Below are 15,616 nucleotides of genomic sequence, written 5' to 3'. Positions count from 1 at the left end.
GGGTCAATGATATTTTTGGTACAATACAATACTACCTACATTGGATAAAAACACCCATAAAAAATCTAAAATAACAAAATTATACTTTAATAAATACATTTCTCTTATTAGACATGCAACTAGTTGCTACAAATCACCTATAAATTTTGTTTTGAAGTTGTATTTCCTAGATATTTTATGTAGGTCATTTTACAAAATATAGGAATTAGGTATTTTATATTTTTAATCTAGCAAAGAATTACACTAGGAATTATAGACCCACAATAAAATATCATATACCTAGACCAAATTTTAAAAGGTCAATCCATGGAGTATCTTTTGATAACCCCTTCTATGAAAATGGCACATCACCAAGATATTTGAACAAAATATTATGTAATGTGAGTACCTCAATGAATCATGTGTGAATTTCAAATTCCTAAGAGCTTGGTATGGAAGAATTCAGTTTGACATAATTCAATATAAGCTATAATGAAGTCAAGATAAATGCTACAGACAATTGTATAGAAGGGAGAGAGTCGTTGATCCATCATCCTTACTCCTAAAAAATGTTCATAATCTTTATGGACCAAAACTCATAGTGCTTACCAACATGTAGTACTAGTCCTTGAGTGTGTGTGAAATTACGTTTATAAGCCATAAAAAATATCTTGTAATGCCAAAATAAAATATCTCTTATTTCTTTAATATGGTGTAATAACACTCTTCTTTTTCTCCGCCTCTCTTTTTTTTTTCATAAAATAACGTTATTTTTGTTAACAAGAGAGATTATTTTTAACACTATTCGGAGGTTTGAGAGATAGCAATGAGAAAAATATTTGGGTAGTTTTTGTTTTTTTTTTCATCTTTTCCATGTATTTTTGCCAATGGTTTTCTGGGCCATTAAATGTAATTCTAATTAAGGAATGAGTTTAGGTCAACAAATTAGGGTCTTGGATTGTATCATAAATAATGAAGTTGATTAATGATAAAAGTTAGATGTGTCACCAATTCAAAACCTTGTAATTGTCCATTCCTTTAGTCACACAAAAAAAATTAAATATTGTTTTAAACATTTTATTAATTTCTTAATTAAAAATTTCCAAAATCAATATTTAAATATTATATATAATTATAAATATTTACATTTTTCATATACAAAAATCTTATAATATGTTTAGATCTTTATCGTAAAAATTTAAAAATTATAAAATCAAAATAACTTTCATTATTTGAAATTATAAAATAAAAATAACTGAAAAAAATCACATTGATAAATTTAAATCGGCCTTCGTCACCCCTCAGGTCACAAATGTATCATTGTAATGTACGCAGAAACCCCGTGTGGAAAGAAAACTCTGAGAATGGATTCCAATTTCCAACGAACGTGCTTTTTCTTTGGGCCCAACAAAAGAGATAATATCAACTTTCACGAATAAAATGATAATGACGGTGTTCTTTGGGCCGCAGTATGAATGTATTCAGTTTAATTTAATTATAGATTTTGGACAGAATACACCAAATCAATTTTTTAACAGAATTCGTGTCTCTTCGATTATGAAATATTCCAAATCAACCATTAAAAGAATTTTGTAGGGAAAATTCTTTGATAGGTCATCCTGAACCACGAGTCACTTGTAATTTTTCTTCCTTCACATTTTAACATTCCGACGATGTTTTGTTTGTTTTTGATGTTCATGTGTGAACGGAGAATAAACCATATTTTAATAGTATACACTTTAATATTCCTTTGATGTTTTGTTTGCTTTGGATGTTCATGTGTTAATGGAGAATCAACGGTGACGTATGCCCTACATTTTAGTTGCATTCAAAAATTAAAACCAAAAGTGAGAAAACCTTTACCACATGCACTATATAGATTGTGTTCGTTTTATATGACTTCCTTGAAAGGGCTAATAATTTCCAATGAAAAATTGGATAATCACAAGTAAATCAACTCGAAAAGGAAAAGCCAGTCCCACATGCTAAGTGGGTGGTTTGATATTATTTCTTTGCAAGATAACATCATAAAGATTGTTGAATGACTAATAATTTATAATTGAAAATTGTATCAACGCAAGTAAATAAACCGACTTTCTACTTATGGATTGCATTGAAATACATTCATAATCGTTATGATTGGATCAATCAATACAAATAACTAAAGCAGCTCTTTTCTTATTAAAGAAAATTACATTGCCCATCAATGTTAAAGATAAACCATGATTACATTGATAATAATTGTTAAAGATAAACGCTCTAAAAATGTGTAGTTTAAATTGTTCAACCTCCCCTTTCATATTATTTTTTATTCATTAAAAATAAGAGTAGTTATAAAGTTAGAAATGGAATAGATTTAATTTTATGTATTATTTGAAGTAAATCAAATTTTACTGGACTTGTAGTTTATTAGGGTTATATATGTGAATATAAATTAAGGGTATTTATAGTTGAATAAGTTATAGATTGTAACTTGAAATTCATTATAATATAGTATCTTGTAATTTAGAAAATGATTATTATATTTGAAAATATTATTGTAAAATTTGCACATTATTATATTATTCATAAGATGTAGGTTGCTTTTTTTTAGGTGTGGTATTATTCATTCATCTCTTTTTGAAAAGTAATGGATCCCTTGTTTTAGGAAATAATAGAGGAAACTAAACAGTTTATTCTAGGCTCTACCATTTAGTTTATTGTGGATAATATTTAGCTCAAACAACTTGACACAAAGAAACGCTTTATTGGCTAATAGATTTGAGTCATTGCATTGGTGCTTAGTGTTCGATATCTAAATTAGTTAAGTTTGAAGCCTTGGGATCTTCATCAAACAATCGTAGTTAGAAAATTACATTGGTATTAAATGTTCTAAATCTAAATAAGCTAAGATTAAACCTTGGGCTCTTCATCAAACAATGGTAAGTAACAACGTTTAAATAGATTAACATTGAAAAAAATGTACATACCCAAATAAGCGGGTAGATCAAATTCGAAAGCATTTTTACCTATTGCTTTAATGATGAGGAATTGACTTAGCCATCAACTAACCCTAAGATCTCAAAATTAATGACCCCATTTTTTATAATATTTTTTAATAAGTTTTTCACCTCTTACCTTCCCTTAATTTAAATTATTTAATTTTACTAAACTTTAATGTTTTAAGAGATACAAAATTAAGAATGCTTTATGGATTACATGAAGGCTTGAATGAGGACATTAATAAATTAGCTTTTTACCTATGCTCTTGAATGTAGTTTTCTTAATATTTTACATAAAACAAAGTGAGTTGTTTGGTTTCATTTTAATGAAAACATGTTTTATATTTGAATGAAAATTATGATCTACTAATTTTTTCATGAATCGATTTCAATCTTACTTTAATTGTATATTCTTGCATCTCGCTTAAAATGATGATTTTTTATATTTATATGCTTAATTTTGTTTTTGCCTATGATTTTATGGATTTTTTTTGGGAAGAATTTGAAGTGTTTTAAAGTGTTTCTATGTCATGTAATGCATATGTTTCCATTCTTTGTAATCATAGAATTGTCAAGGTGGAAGCATATTGTCATCTTTTAATTAAAGGTCATTCAACACAATAGATAAAATAGTATGCAAAAAAGTCGGCAAGGTTGATCATTCATGATATAGGGGTAATGTGGATATGACAGGAAGGATGATATATATATAGCATGGAAGCATATGGAATTGGTGTTATGTAACCTCTAATGATGTAGATCATACATAGGTAGCTCATGAAAATGCACCAATTGATTAAGAGATTTAGCACCTAAATATCTATGGTGCTTGATGTGTCACAATTTTACCATATTTTTCCACCATATTTCCCTTATTTATAAACATGTTTTTCTCACCAATAACCTTGTATCATTTCTTTTTAAGGTTCAAAAGTTGGATCTAAGATCAAGGTGTTTTCTCTATTGCATTCTTTAGTATCTCAATTCATTTTTTAATTAAATTTTATGAAAGTGCATATTTGTATTTATATTTGAATAAAAGATTAGCTTACATATTGTTACAAATCCATTTTCTATAGAACTATTTACTAAATATATATTTGATTTCTAGAAACGGTTTTCTACAAATCTACTTGTACGCAATCTATGGGCTACATATCTGCATGTTATAGATCTAGGGGTTGTAGATCCACTTTAATTAATATTCTGAATTTATTTTTATTTTATATTATAATAATTAATTATGTCGTGGATCTAGGACCATCATAGACAACCATGTTAGATGTAGAATCTTGAAACTATTATAAGTTTACTTATGTGTTGTTGTAACCACTTGAGAATATTTCAACATCAAGTGAATTTATATATAATTAGCTCATGAAAATGCACCAATTGATTAATAGATTTAATACCTGAATATCTATGGTGATTGATGTGTCATAATTTTACTATTTTTTCCACCATCTTTCCCTTATTTATAAACATGTTTTGCTTACCAATAAACTTGTAGCATTTCTTTTTAAGGTTCAAAAGTTGGATCTAAGATCAAGGTCCTTTCTCTTTTGCATTCTTTAATATCTCAATTCATTTTCTAATTAAATATTATGAATGTGCGAATTTGTGTTTATATTTGAATAAAGGATTAACTTACATATTATTACAAATTCATTTTCTATAGAACTATTTACTATAGATAAATTTGATTGCTACAAACAATTTTCTACAAATATACTTGCAAGAAATCTATGGGTTGCAACCAATCTACACGCTACATATATGCATGCTACAGATCCATGGGTTGTAGATCCACTTTAATTAATAATATGATTTTATATTTATTTTATATTCTAATAATTAATTATGTCGTGGATCTATGACCATCATCGACAACCATGTTAGATGTAGAATCTTGAAACTATTTATGAGTTTACTTATGTGTTGTTGTAACCACTTGAGAATATTTCAACGCCATGTGAATTTATATATAGAAAGCTCATAAAAATTGACTAATTTATTAACAGATTTAGCACCTGAATATCTATGGTAATTGATGCGTCACAATCTTACCATATTTTTCCACCATCTTTCCCTTATTTATAAACATGTTTTTCTTACCAATAACCTTATATTATTTCCCTTTAAGGTTCAAAAGTTGGATCTAAGATCAAGGTGTTTTCTTTATTGCATTCCTTAGTATCTCAATTCATTTTTTGATAAAATATTATGAATGAGTCAATTTGTATTTATATTTGAATAAAGAATTAGCTTACATATTGTTACAAAACCATTTTCTATAGAACTATTTACTATAGAAAAATGTGATTGCTACAAACAATTTTCTACAAATCTACTTGCATGCAATCTATGGGTTTCAACCAATCTATGGGCTACATATCGACATGCTATAGATCCATGGGTTATAGATCCAATTTAATTAATAATCTGAATTTATTTTATTTTATATTCTAATAATTAATTATGTCGTGGATTTAGGACCATCATCGACAACCATGTTAGATGTAGAATCTTGAAACTATTTATGAGTTTACTCATGTGTTGTCGTAACCACTTTAGGACCATCATCGACAACCATGCTAGACGTAGAATCTTGAAACCATTTATGAGTTTACTTATGTGTTGTTGTAACCACTTGAGAATATTTCAACATCAAGTGAATTTACATAGAGGTGTTTTTTTATTTCGATTTCATGCAAGTTCATGTACAAAAGAGAGTAAAATATCTATTCTATGTAGAGAATGCTTAGCGGAAAATAATCCAAATTATCATGATATGGCACAAAATTTCATGAGATCTTATTCTAATGTAAATAATAATTTAACAGTTTTAAGTATAATGTATGGTTTGATTCAGTTTATGCTATTATAGTTTATAATTAATTCCATATTCTAGGACTTGGATTCACTCCAAGGAACATATTATTATTTTTTCAATTATGCGTTTATCCATGTTTGTTTGAATTCCACAACTTAATCATTTTATTTTATTACCAATAATAATTAGTTTTATATGATCTATGAAAGTGTGTTTTAGTTCAAGCATGTTTGATTCTACAGGTATGAATTTCCAATTCATTAAGAGCATGATAAAAAATTAATAGTACATGAGGAACCTAGAGTATGCACATATAATGCATAACATCTTGCAAGCATTTGGATTCAGGGTTGAAAACTTAGTGGATAATCTATTTGGTTATTATTATTGTTAAATAATGAGCTAATTAAACATACCATCATTTGGTGTTGGTGCCAAAGGCAAAAATAAGTACTACTTGCAGTAGGATTTAGACAAGAGGTGGTATGGGGATGAACAAAGAGGAGATGTTGATTACCCTCTCTATGGGATCTCATACATAGTGGTATTCATTTACATAGATGCATGAGTTAATTTAGAAATACATAATATTTTGATGGTGTAGTAAGAGGCACCCAGAGTACTAACCGCCTTTCGGGAAGATTGGTAAAAGAAAGAAAGCACAGGTGAATGAGGATTCCACTTTAATAGGATACACAAGAAAGTCATTTTATTCAATTCCAAGAAGGTATGTTATGTGTTGTGTTGATGAACCATGAAAATTGGAAGATTTCCTAAAGCTTTACACGTGACAATTCCTAGGTTTGAGCATGCACATAAAAATGAGCTTACAATGATTTATTAACATCTTACAATTGATTTGGGTCAATGATATTTTTGGTACAATACAATACTACCTACATTGTATAAGAACACCCATAAAAAATCTAAAATAACAAAATTATACTTTAATAAATACATTTATCTTATTAGACATGCAACTAGTTGCTACAAATCACCTATAATTTTTTTTTTTTTTTTTAAAGTTGTATTTCCTAGAGATTTTATGTAGGTCATTTTACAAAATATAGGAATTAGGTATTTTATATTTTTAATCTAGCAAAGAATTACACTAGGAATTGTAGACCCACAATAAAATATCACATACCTAGACCAAATTTTAGGAGGAATATTTTTTTTCTCAAGTTCAGGTATCAAGTCAAATTGACGAATTTAATAAAAACATAGCTAGGACAGTTGTATTTTGAGAGACTAAATAAATGAATTTTAAAGATGGATTATAAGGCATATATTCCTTGTTTTAATAAAAATTTCATTTTTTTTCTCAAGAAAGAGAAAAAGAAAAAAGCATATATTGCTTTTAATCTAGTTTTTGTCCATCTTGAATCACCATCTTATTATCATATGAAAAACTTGTGTCCAAACTAGTGAATTTCTATCCTAAAATTTGCACTATTAACACTCTACCTACTAGACTATTTATTAGCCTATTTGACATATCATTTTTATGTTTTTAAAGACTATTTTTAATGGGGATATGTACATGAATCAAATTTCCAAATTTCATAATCATGTTAATAAGATATCACTTGAGAAAAATGTGCCAAAATGAGTTACTATTGGTGACTCCAAGATGGAAATACAAAATAGCTCTTTTATGAAAGTGTTCCTTAGTCAATTTGACATATTAGTTTAAAATATTTTAAATTATGTATATATTAGAGATATACCTATGAATCTACATTAATATATATTTTGAAGAACTTCAATCAAGTATCAAATGAAAATGTTATTATTAAAACTTTGTCTGGTCACCACTCCTCAACATGTAAAAAGAAAAATGAAAATTATTTGATGTATCATTTTAAAATCTATTTTATAAGAACTATATAATTTTTTTTTGATACCTATTAGAAGAAGAAACTCCATACATCTCTCTTCTTCCATGATCTCATCATTGGTTGCAAAAAAATTATAGTATTTTATAGGTGCCAAAATGATCTAAAAGGTCAATCCATGGAGTATCTTTTGATAACCCCTTCTATGAAAATGGCACATCACCAAGATATTTGAACAAAATACTATGTAATGTGAGTCCCTCAATGAATCATGTGTGAATTTCAAATTCTTAAGAGCTTGGTATGGAAGATTTTAGGTTGACATAATTCAATATAAGCTATAATGAAGTCAAGAGAAATGCTACATACAATTGTATAGAAGGGAGAGAGTCATTTATCAATCATCCTTACTCCTAAAAAATGCTCATAATCTTTATGGACCAAAAATCGTAGTGCTTGTCAACATGTAGTACTAGTCCTTGTGTGTGTGTCAAATTACTTGTATAAGCCATAAAAAATATCTGGTAATGCCAAAATAAAATTTCTCTTATTTCTTTAATATGGTGTAATAACACTCTTCTTTCTCTCTCTCTCTTTTTAATAAAATAAAGTTATTTTTGTTAACAGGAGAGATTATTTTTAACACTATTTGGGGGTTTGAGAGATAACCAATGAGAAAAATATTTGGGTAATTTTTGTTTTTTTTTTTCATCTTTTCAATGTATTTTTGCTAATGGTTTTCTCGGCCATTAAATGTAACTCTAATTGAGGAATGAGTTTAGGTGAACAAATTAGGGTCGTGGATTGTATTGTAAATGATGAAGTTGATTAATGATACAAGTTAGATATGTCACCAATGAGACATAGAACACTTAGTGAACGGGTACACTCTTAAGGCAGTCTTTATATAATGGTCACCAATTCAAAACTTTGTAATTGTCCATTCCTTTAGTCACACACAAAAAAGAAATTCAATATATTGTTTTAAACATTTTATTAACTTCTTAATTAAAGCTTTCCAAAATCAATATTTAAATATTATATATAATTATAAATATTTACATTTTTCATATACAAAAATCTTATAATATATCTAAATCCATACCGTAAAGATTTAAAAATTATAAAATAAAAATGACTTCATTATTTGAAAACATTTTCAAAAAAAGCACATTGATAAATTTAAGTCACTTTAACACTTCATTATTATAAATATATAATTATAAAATAACACGACACTTTAACACTTTTTATCTTAAATTTTTCTAAGATGAAGCTACGTTAACTTATTGAAACATGGTATCTAGCCACTTCTATATACTTTGGGAGCATGGTTCTAAATCAAGCGAAGCCATCCATACTTATATATATCAATTACTTACACTAATAAAATTCCATGTTATCTTTTAATTTTATTAATTTATTTCGTAAAAATTTAACAGGGCAACATAATGTAATAATGTATTAAATTTAACATGACCTTTTTCAATTTTCCTTTTTCAACCGTCTCTTTTGTATAGCTCGTTTATGACGTGAGGTGGTAAATTGGTTGCGATAGTTATTTTTATTTGGAATTTCTTAAAAAAAAATTGTAGTAGGAATATTTAAATGTGTTTTTAATGATAGAAATAGATTTAGTATTTATCAAAATTCTCTATAATATTTAAAATTTAGAAATTTAATTTTTATAATTTAGATTTACAAAAATTCTTATTAAATTTTATTAAAAAACTCATCAAAAGTTTCCATAATTTTCTTTACAAAAATTCTTACCAAATTTTATCAAAATCTCACTAAAATTTCCATAATTTTCTTAACAAATTTGAATGAATGCTAATGAGACTACCACTTTTGGTTGCACATATTTTTCAACGTGGGAACGTACAGACTTGAAAGAAATTAAGGCATTTATTGCTACATAAATATGATAAGTATGGAACGATAAAATATCTCTATTATAACATCACAATCTCACGCAGTTCAACGTATACAATCTCACACAGCACATAAACATATTGAACCTCCCAACTCATAAAATATAACATCACATTGCACCCGTCATAGGTATGATATAGCATGTGACATCATTATTAATAGTCAATTACTTAATCTTATTCTTCTACGTTGCTACTTCCCACCATTATTATGATATAATATATGTATAATATCTTCTGAATACTTGTGCTCTGTTGTAGATAACCTAACTAAATGTTTGCTGACATCATACTTGGCCTTCCGTCCTGCAAGCATTTTCTTCTGACACATCCTTCAAAGCGGCACTAGCTGCTCTTTCTTTGGCCTCACAAAGAGCTTCAATTAGGTTTTCGAGCGCAGTGGTGGGATGGTCAGCCATCTTCATTAGATGTTCAGCTACATCTGCAGGTGTCATCTGAGCCGCCTCCATCACATCTTGGATGTCAGGAAAGAGCTCATGGTTTGCAATGGAGAGATAATTGCTGGTGAGAATCTTGAATGCTGCAAAAGTGTAGAATGAGAGCAGAATATTTTTGTCCATTCGACCAGACCGGAGAAGCGCCGGGTCGAGCCTGTCGATGTGGTTTGTGGTGAAGATGAACAATCTCTCGCTTCCGCAACATGACCACCAACCGTCTGTGAAGTTCAAAACTCCGGAAAGGGTCAATTTGTTGTTGTCGTTCGCTTCGCTCTCCTTGGGCTTCCCGGAATCAAACGACTTCTCTTTCTGTTGTTGCTTCTTCTTCTTGCGGTTTGAGAGATCGAGAGCACAGTCGATATCTTCTATTACGATGATGGATTTATTTGTGGTGGAGATGAGAAGTTTTTTGAGTTCTGTGTTGTTCTTCACTTGGGTCAGCTCCAGGTCGTAGATGTCGTACTCGAGAAAGTTAGCCATGGCGGCAATCAAACTGGATTTTCCCATTCCAGGGGGGCCATAGAGCAAATAACCCCGCTTCCACGCCCGCCCAACTTGTCTGTAATACTTCTCTCCCCTCATGAATCTCTTGAGTCTTCCATGATCTCCTACTTCACCTTTGGTTCCAGAGCCAAAGTTACGAAAGTCGAAGGATGATCGAACACAACGGGCGTCCACACCCTGTTCCGGAATTCATAGTCCTTGGAATCAGATTTATTCGTGTGAATATTCTGGTACCGGCTTCTAATCTCCAGTGTTTTCGCTTCTTCCATGACGTAAGGAAGATACTCATCGAATATATTTTTCTTGTGTTTCTTGTTGAATGTTAACTCGTAATCACATTTCTCCTCGGTGTTTGTGTCCCACGAGAATAAGACCGTCTGTTTCGAATCTCTACTGTGGAACACCCACCACACATTGATACCCTCATATGCATCTGCAATCTGCTCGTTTCTGTCCATGTTGAACGTAAATTCCTTGTTTTTCTTTGGCTTCTTCAGCTTTAATCTCTTTGCGGCCAAAGATGACCTTACGCTCAAGTAAGTCTGCACTGCCTCATAAACTTCGCTTACTTTCATCCCATCGTTCTCCTCTATCATAACTGAGATGTAAGGAGACATTATCCCTATGACCCTGTGTGTCCACTTTGAAAACAAATCATAAAATTCTGGGGGAACATATTCCCTGGCCATGGTCCATATGAATATCAAGGAAGCCATGATCGACCCCAAATTCGACCAGAGCTCCATTTTCAAGAAACCAGGAAAACCCGCAAAGAAATATTAAACTAAGAATACCTCGAGCCTCTTACTTAGATGAGCTCGGCCTGGCTATTTTATGGGCCTCCATTGGAATATGAAGGAGTGAAGAATTTACTTGGAAATGTCTTGTTGGATAGGAATTTCATTTTCATGTATTCTTTACTACTTACCAGGAAGGACCCTTGATGGGACGCCATGTTGTCGCTGGGCCCTACTGAACTCTATGGCCTATTTCACAACACAGATATTGTTGGGAATTTTCTGTTTAATTCCAAAACAAAAATAACTTGAATAGAACAGAGAAAATGCTTTGTTTTAACACAACGGAAACTAAATTTTTTTTCTGGGAAGAACAGAATGTTTCACACACACATAAAAGGATTTCTATTCATTAATAATACTATGGTTACAAGATTCTTCCTCTAACAGAGGGATTACAACCAGAAACTGCTTCTGATGCAGTTCCAAAACCTTCACTGTCTCTCCAAAAAAAAAAATACTCTGTCTCAGCATGAAAAATTAACACTGCTCTATGTGTAATTTTTCTTTTTCACTCCACACATACGCGCTGTAGCGTATTACATTTTATTACAAAACAAAACTCTGTTGTATATATTTACACTGTTGTGTAAAAATTCTTCACTTGTGCGCTGCTGCGTGCTTCCCTTACATTACATTTTCAACTAACTAAAAAAAATAACCTATATGTTTTTACTTGTGCCGTAAAAGAACTACTCCCGTGAATAATAAAAAACAATAAAATTAAAATCTTACCAACGTTTACCAACTTGAGTAAATTCCATTAATTACATTACTGAAAAACTGTCTGTCAATGTACATCAACTATTGACTTCCATCGAATGGCTTCAAACCTTGTTTTTAATCGAACAGTTGACAAACGATATCGCACGGCTCTACTTACCGATATTTATGCTTCGGGGAAAAAACTATTTTGGAAATCTGTTGTGGACACGCGTTAGATGGTGAATGTGATCGCTGCTGTTTGAGGAAAAACCACCACTCGGTGAAAGGCGGTGCGGGGAACCCATGGCGGTTTTTTGAAATGATAACGCGGCAGGGGAAATTAACATTTCAACACTCCCCTTTAATTTCAATTGTTGGGTTATCAGTCATACCCAGACATTTCCTCAAAAATTCAAAACTTTTCTGCCCCAATGGTTTGGTCAGAATGTCTGCAACCTGCTCCTAAGTTCTGCAATGTTGTAAAACAATTTCACCATTGTTTACCAATTCCCTAATGTAATGAAACTTTGTGTCAATATGTTTCGTTCTCTTATGAAACACAACATTATTGGATAATGCAATAGCTGAACTATTGTCACAAAAAATCACAGTTCCTTTTGCTTGTTCTTGGCCTAAGCTCCTTAACATCCTTCTCATCCAAATTGCTTGACACGCTATTGTTGTAGCTGCTATATATTCTGCCTCTGCTGTAGACAATGCTACAATAGGCTGTTTTTTAGAAGCCCATGAAATGGCTCCTGAACCCATGTGAGAAATATAACCGGATGTGCTTTTCCAATCATCTACACTTCCAGCCCAATCACTATCAGTGTATCCAATTAAATCTGAACATTTTGAAGTAGTATATAAAATGCCAAACCTTTTAGTAACTTTAACACCTTAGAATCCTTTTTGTTGCCTGCCTATGTGCTTCTTTTGGCCTCTCCATGAATCTGGAAATTAAACTAACATCATGCATTATATCTGGCCTAGTTGCAGCCAAATACATGAGGCTGCCAACTATGCTCTTGTACAAACTAGGATCAAAATCCTTGTTGTTGTCCTCTTTGTTGAGTTTTAATCCCATCACTGTGGGAGTGATTGCTACCTTGCTCTCCTGCATATTAAATCTTTCCAACACTTCATTAACATATTTCGCTTGTGAGATAAAAATCCCATTTCAATTTTGTTCTACTTATATTCCTAAGAAGTATCTTAGCAAACCCATGTTAGTCATTTCAAATTCTTCTTTCATGACTATTTTGAAATTTTCAATAAGATAATCATCATTACCTGTGAAAATAACTTCAACAACATATAACACAACAATTAGTAATTTGCCATCATTTTCTTTGATGTAAAGAGTGGGTTCTCCCTCACATTTTTCAAATCCGTTTTCCAGTAGATAGGAATCTATCCTACTGTACCACGCTCTTGGTGCTTGCTTCAACCCATAAAGAGCTTTCTTCAATCTGCACACTTTGTGCTCTTGGCCTTTCTTTTCATAGCCTAGAGGTTGTTCAATGTAAACCTCTTCCTTTAACACTCCATTTAGGAATGGTGACTTCACATCCATTTGGTAAACTTTCCACTTGTTTTGTGCTGCTATGGATAGCATTGCTCTCACCGTTTCCATTCTAGAAACCGGTGCAAAAGTTTCCTCATAGTCTCTCCCATACTGCTGCTTATATCCTTTGACAACAAGTCTTGCCTTGTGTTTTTCTATTTTGCCTTCAGCATTACTCTTGGTCTTGTAGATCCATTTAACTCCAATGACTTCTTTTCCTTTTGGTAGTTCAACTAAATCCCATGTATTGTTTCTTTCTATGGCATTGATTTCCTCATCCATAGCTTCTATCTATTTCCTATCCTTAATTGCTTCTTCGAAGTGAACAGGGTCATCAACATGACAATATAAAGCGAACAAAGAGTTCATACCTTCAATTGCTGCCTCTTGTTCATAAATGTCACTTAAATTTCTGAACTTCTTACCTCTTTCATTTGGTGTACAAGTGCTTGAAGAAGCACTTGAATTTCCTCCTTGTAGTGTGCTTGGAGAAGCACTTTCATTTCTCCTCAAGGGTTTCCCTTGCTGCCCTTGTGTTGGTGCTGCTGTTTGGGGATGTATTTCAGCCATCTCCTCATCATATTCATCATGAGACAAGAAGTCTTTAACATTCACTGTTTTCTCTATGCTTCCATCCCAAGCTTCCTCCTCAATGAACTGAACATCTCTACTCACAATAAGCTTCTTGGTGGATGGGTTATACAACCTGTAAGCTTTGGATTCCTCACTGTATCCAATGAAAATACATTTCTCCCCTTTGCTGTCCAACTTCTTCCTTAGTTGATTTGGAATGTGTGCATAAGCCACACATCCAAAAACTTTCATGTGGGTGACTCCTTGCTTTGTCCCACTCCATGCTTCTTCCGGCACTCTGTTCATGACTACTTTTGTAGGGCATCTATTCAAAATGTACGCTGCACAGTGTACAGCTTCAGCCCAATAATCATTTGGCAAATGCTTTGCCTTTAACATACTCCTCGCCATATCCATGATTGTCCTATTCTTCCTTTCGGCAACTCCATTTTGCTGTGGAGTGTACCTAGTGGTAAACTGCTTATGAATTCCATTTTCTCTACAAAAATGTAGAAATTCCTTGGAGATGTACTCACCTCCTCTATCAGTTCTTAGAACTTTGATATGCAGCCCACTTTGGTTTTCTACAAGTGCCTTGAAATTGCAAAATTTTTCAAACACTTCAATTTTGTTCTTCAGGGAATAAACCTAATTTTTTCTAGTAAAATCATCAATAAATGTTAGTATATAGTGGCTTCCTGCAAGTGATGGAGTTTTCATCGGTCCACATAAATCTGAGTGGATAATCTCTAAGGGTGATTTTTCCCTTATGCTTTTCCCAGATGGAAAACTTTCTCTATGTTGTTTCCCCAAGATACAACCTTCGCAAAGGTTGTCCGGTTTCTCTATCAATGGTAATCCTCTTACCATTAATTTTATATTCAACAAGTTAAGACCTCCAAAGTTGAGATGTCCAAATCTCAAGTGCCACAACCAATTTTCATCTTTTGGTTCGCTTTTGAATGCCTCTTGAGTCACGGCTGCTATTTCTTCTCCATTTTTCAAATCTGCTTTCATTCTGAGAGGGAACATACTGTTCCTTGTCATCTTCACTTCAACAATACATCGTTTGCTGGGTGCTCTATCCATGATGGTGCATAAATCATCCACAAAGAAAACATTGTACCCCTTTTGAACAAGCTGTCCAATACTTAAGAGGTTACATTTCATTCCAGGAACATAATAAACATCTGCTATGGTTTTCTTTTCACCTTTCTTTGTTAAGACTTTTACTTCTCCTTTTCCCATAACAGAAACTTTATTATCAGTTCCTAGTGTGACTTGTGACTTCACACTCTGATCTAACATAGAAAACATGGCTATGTTTCCTGTCATATGGTTACTGCAACCGGAGTCTAGAAACCATATATCTTCACTCTTTTCTTCAGCCATATTACAAGCTAAAAACAAATTATTTTGGCTGATATTTTCTCTAGTGAAATTTGCA

The 15,616-nt window shown here is 31.7% G+C and overlaps 1 pseudogene; it reads right to left on the bottom strand.

Annotated features, from left to right (window-relative positions):
* Positions 1 to 9,852: 9,852 nt before the first annotated feature.
* LOC149218512 (AAA-ATPase At3g28510 pseudogene) lies at positions 9,853 to 11,280 on the bottom strand (annotated as a pseudogene).
* Positions 11,281 to 15,616: the final 4,336 nt, after the last annotated feature.

Source organism: Pinus tabuliformis, chromosome Q (genome assembly GCF_031772625.1).
Source record: "Pinus tabuliformis cultivar Carrire ecotype Pingquan chromosome Q, CPIR1, whole genome shotgun sequence".
Classification (NCBI taxonomy): domain Eukaryota; kingdom Viridiplantae; phylum Streptophyta; class Pinopsida; order Pinales; family Pinaceae; genus Pinus; species Pinus tabuliformis.
The sequence above is the reverse complement of the archived record's forward strand: the minus strand, read 5'-3'. Positions and strand labels throughout refer to the sequence as shown.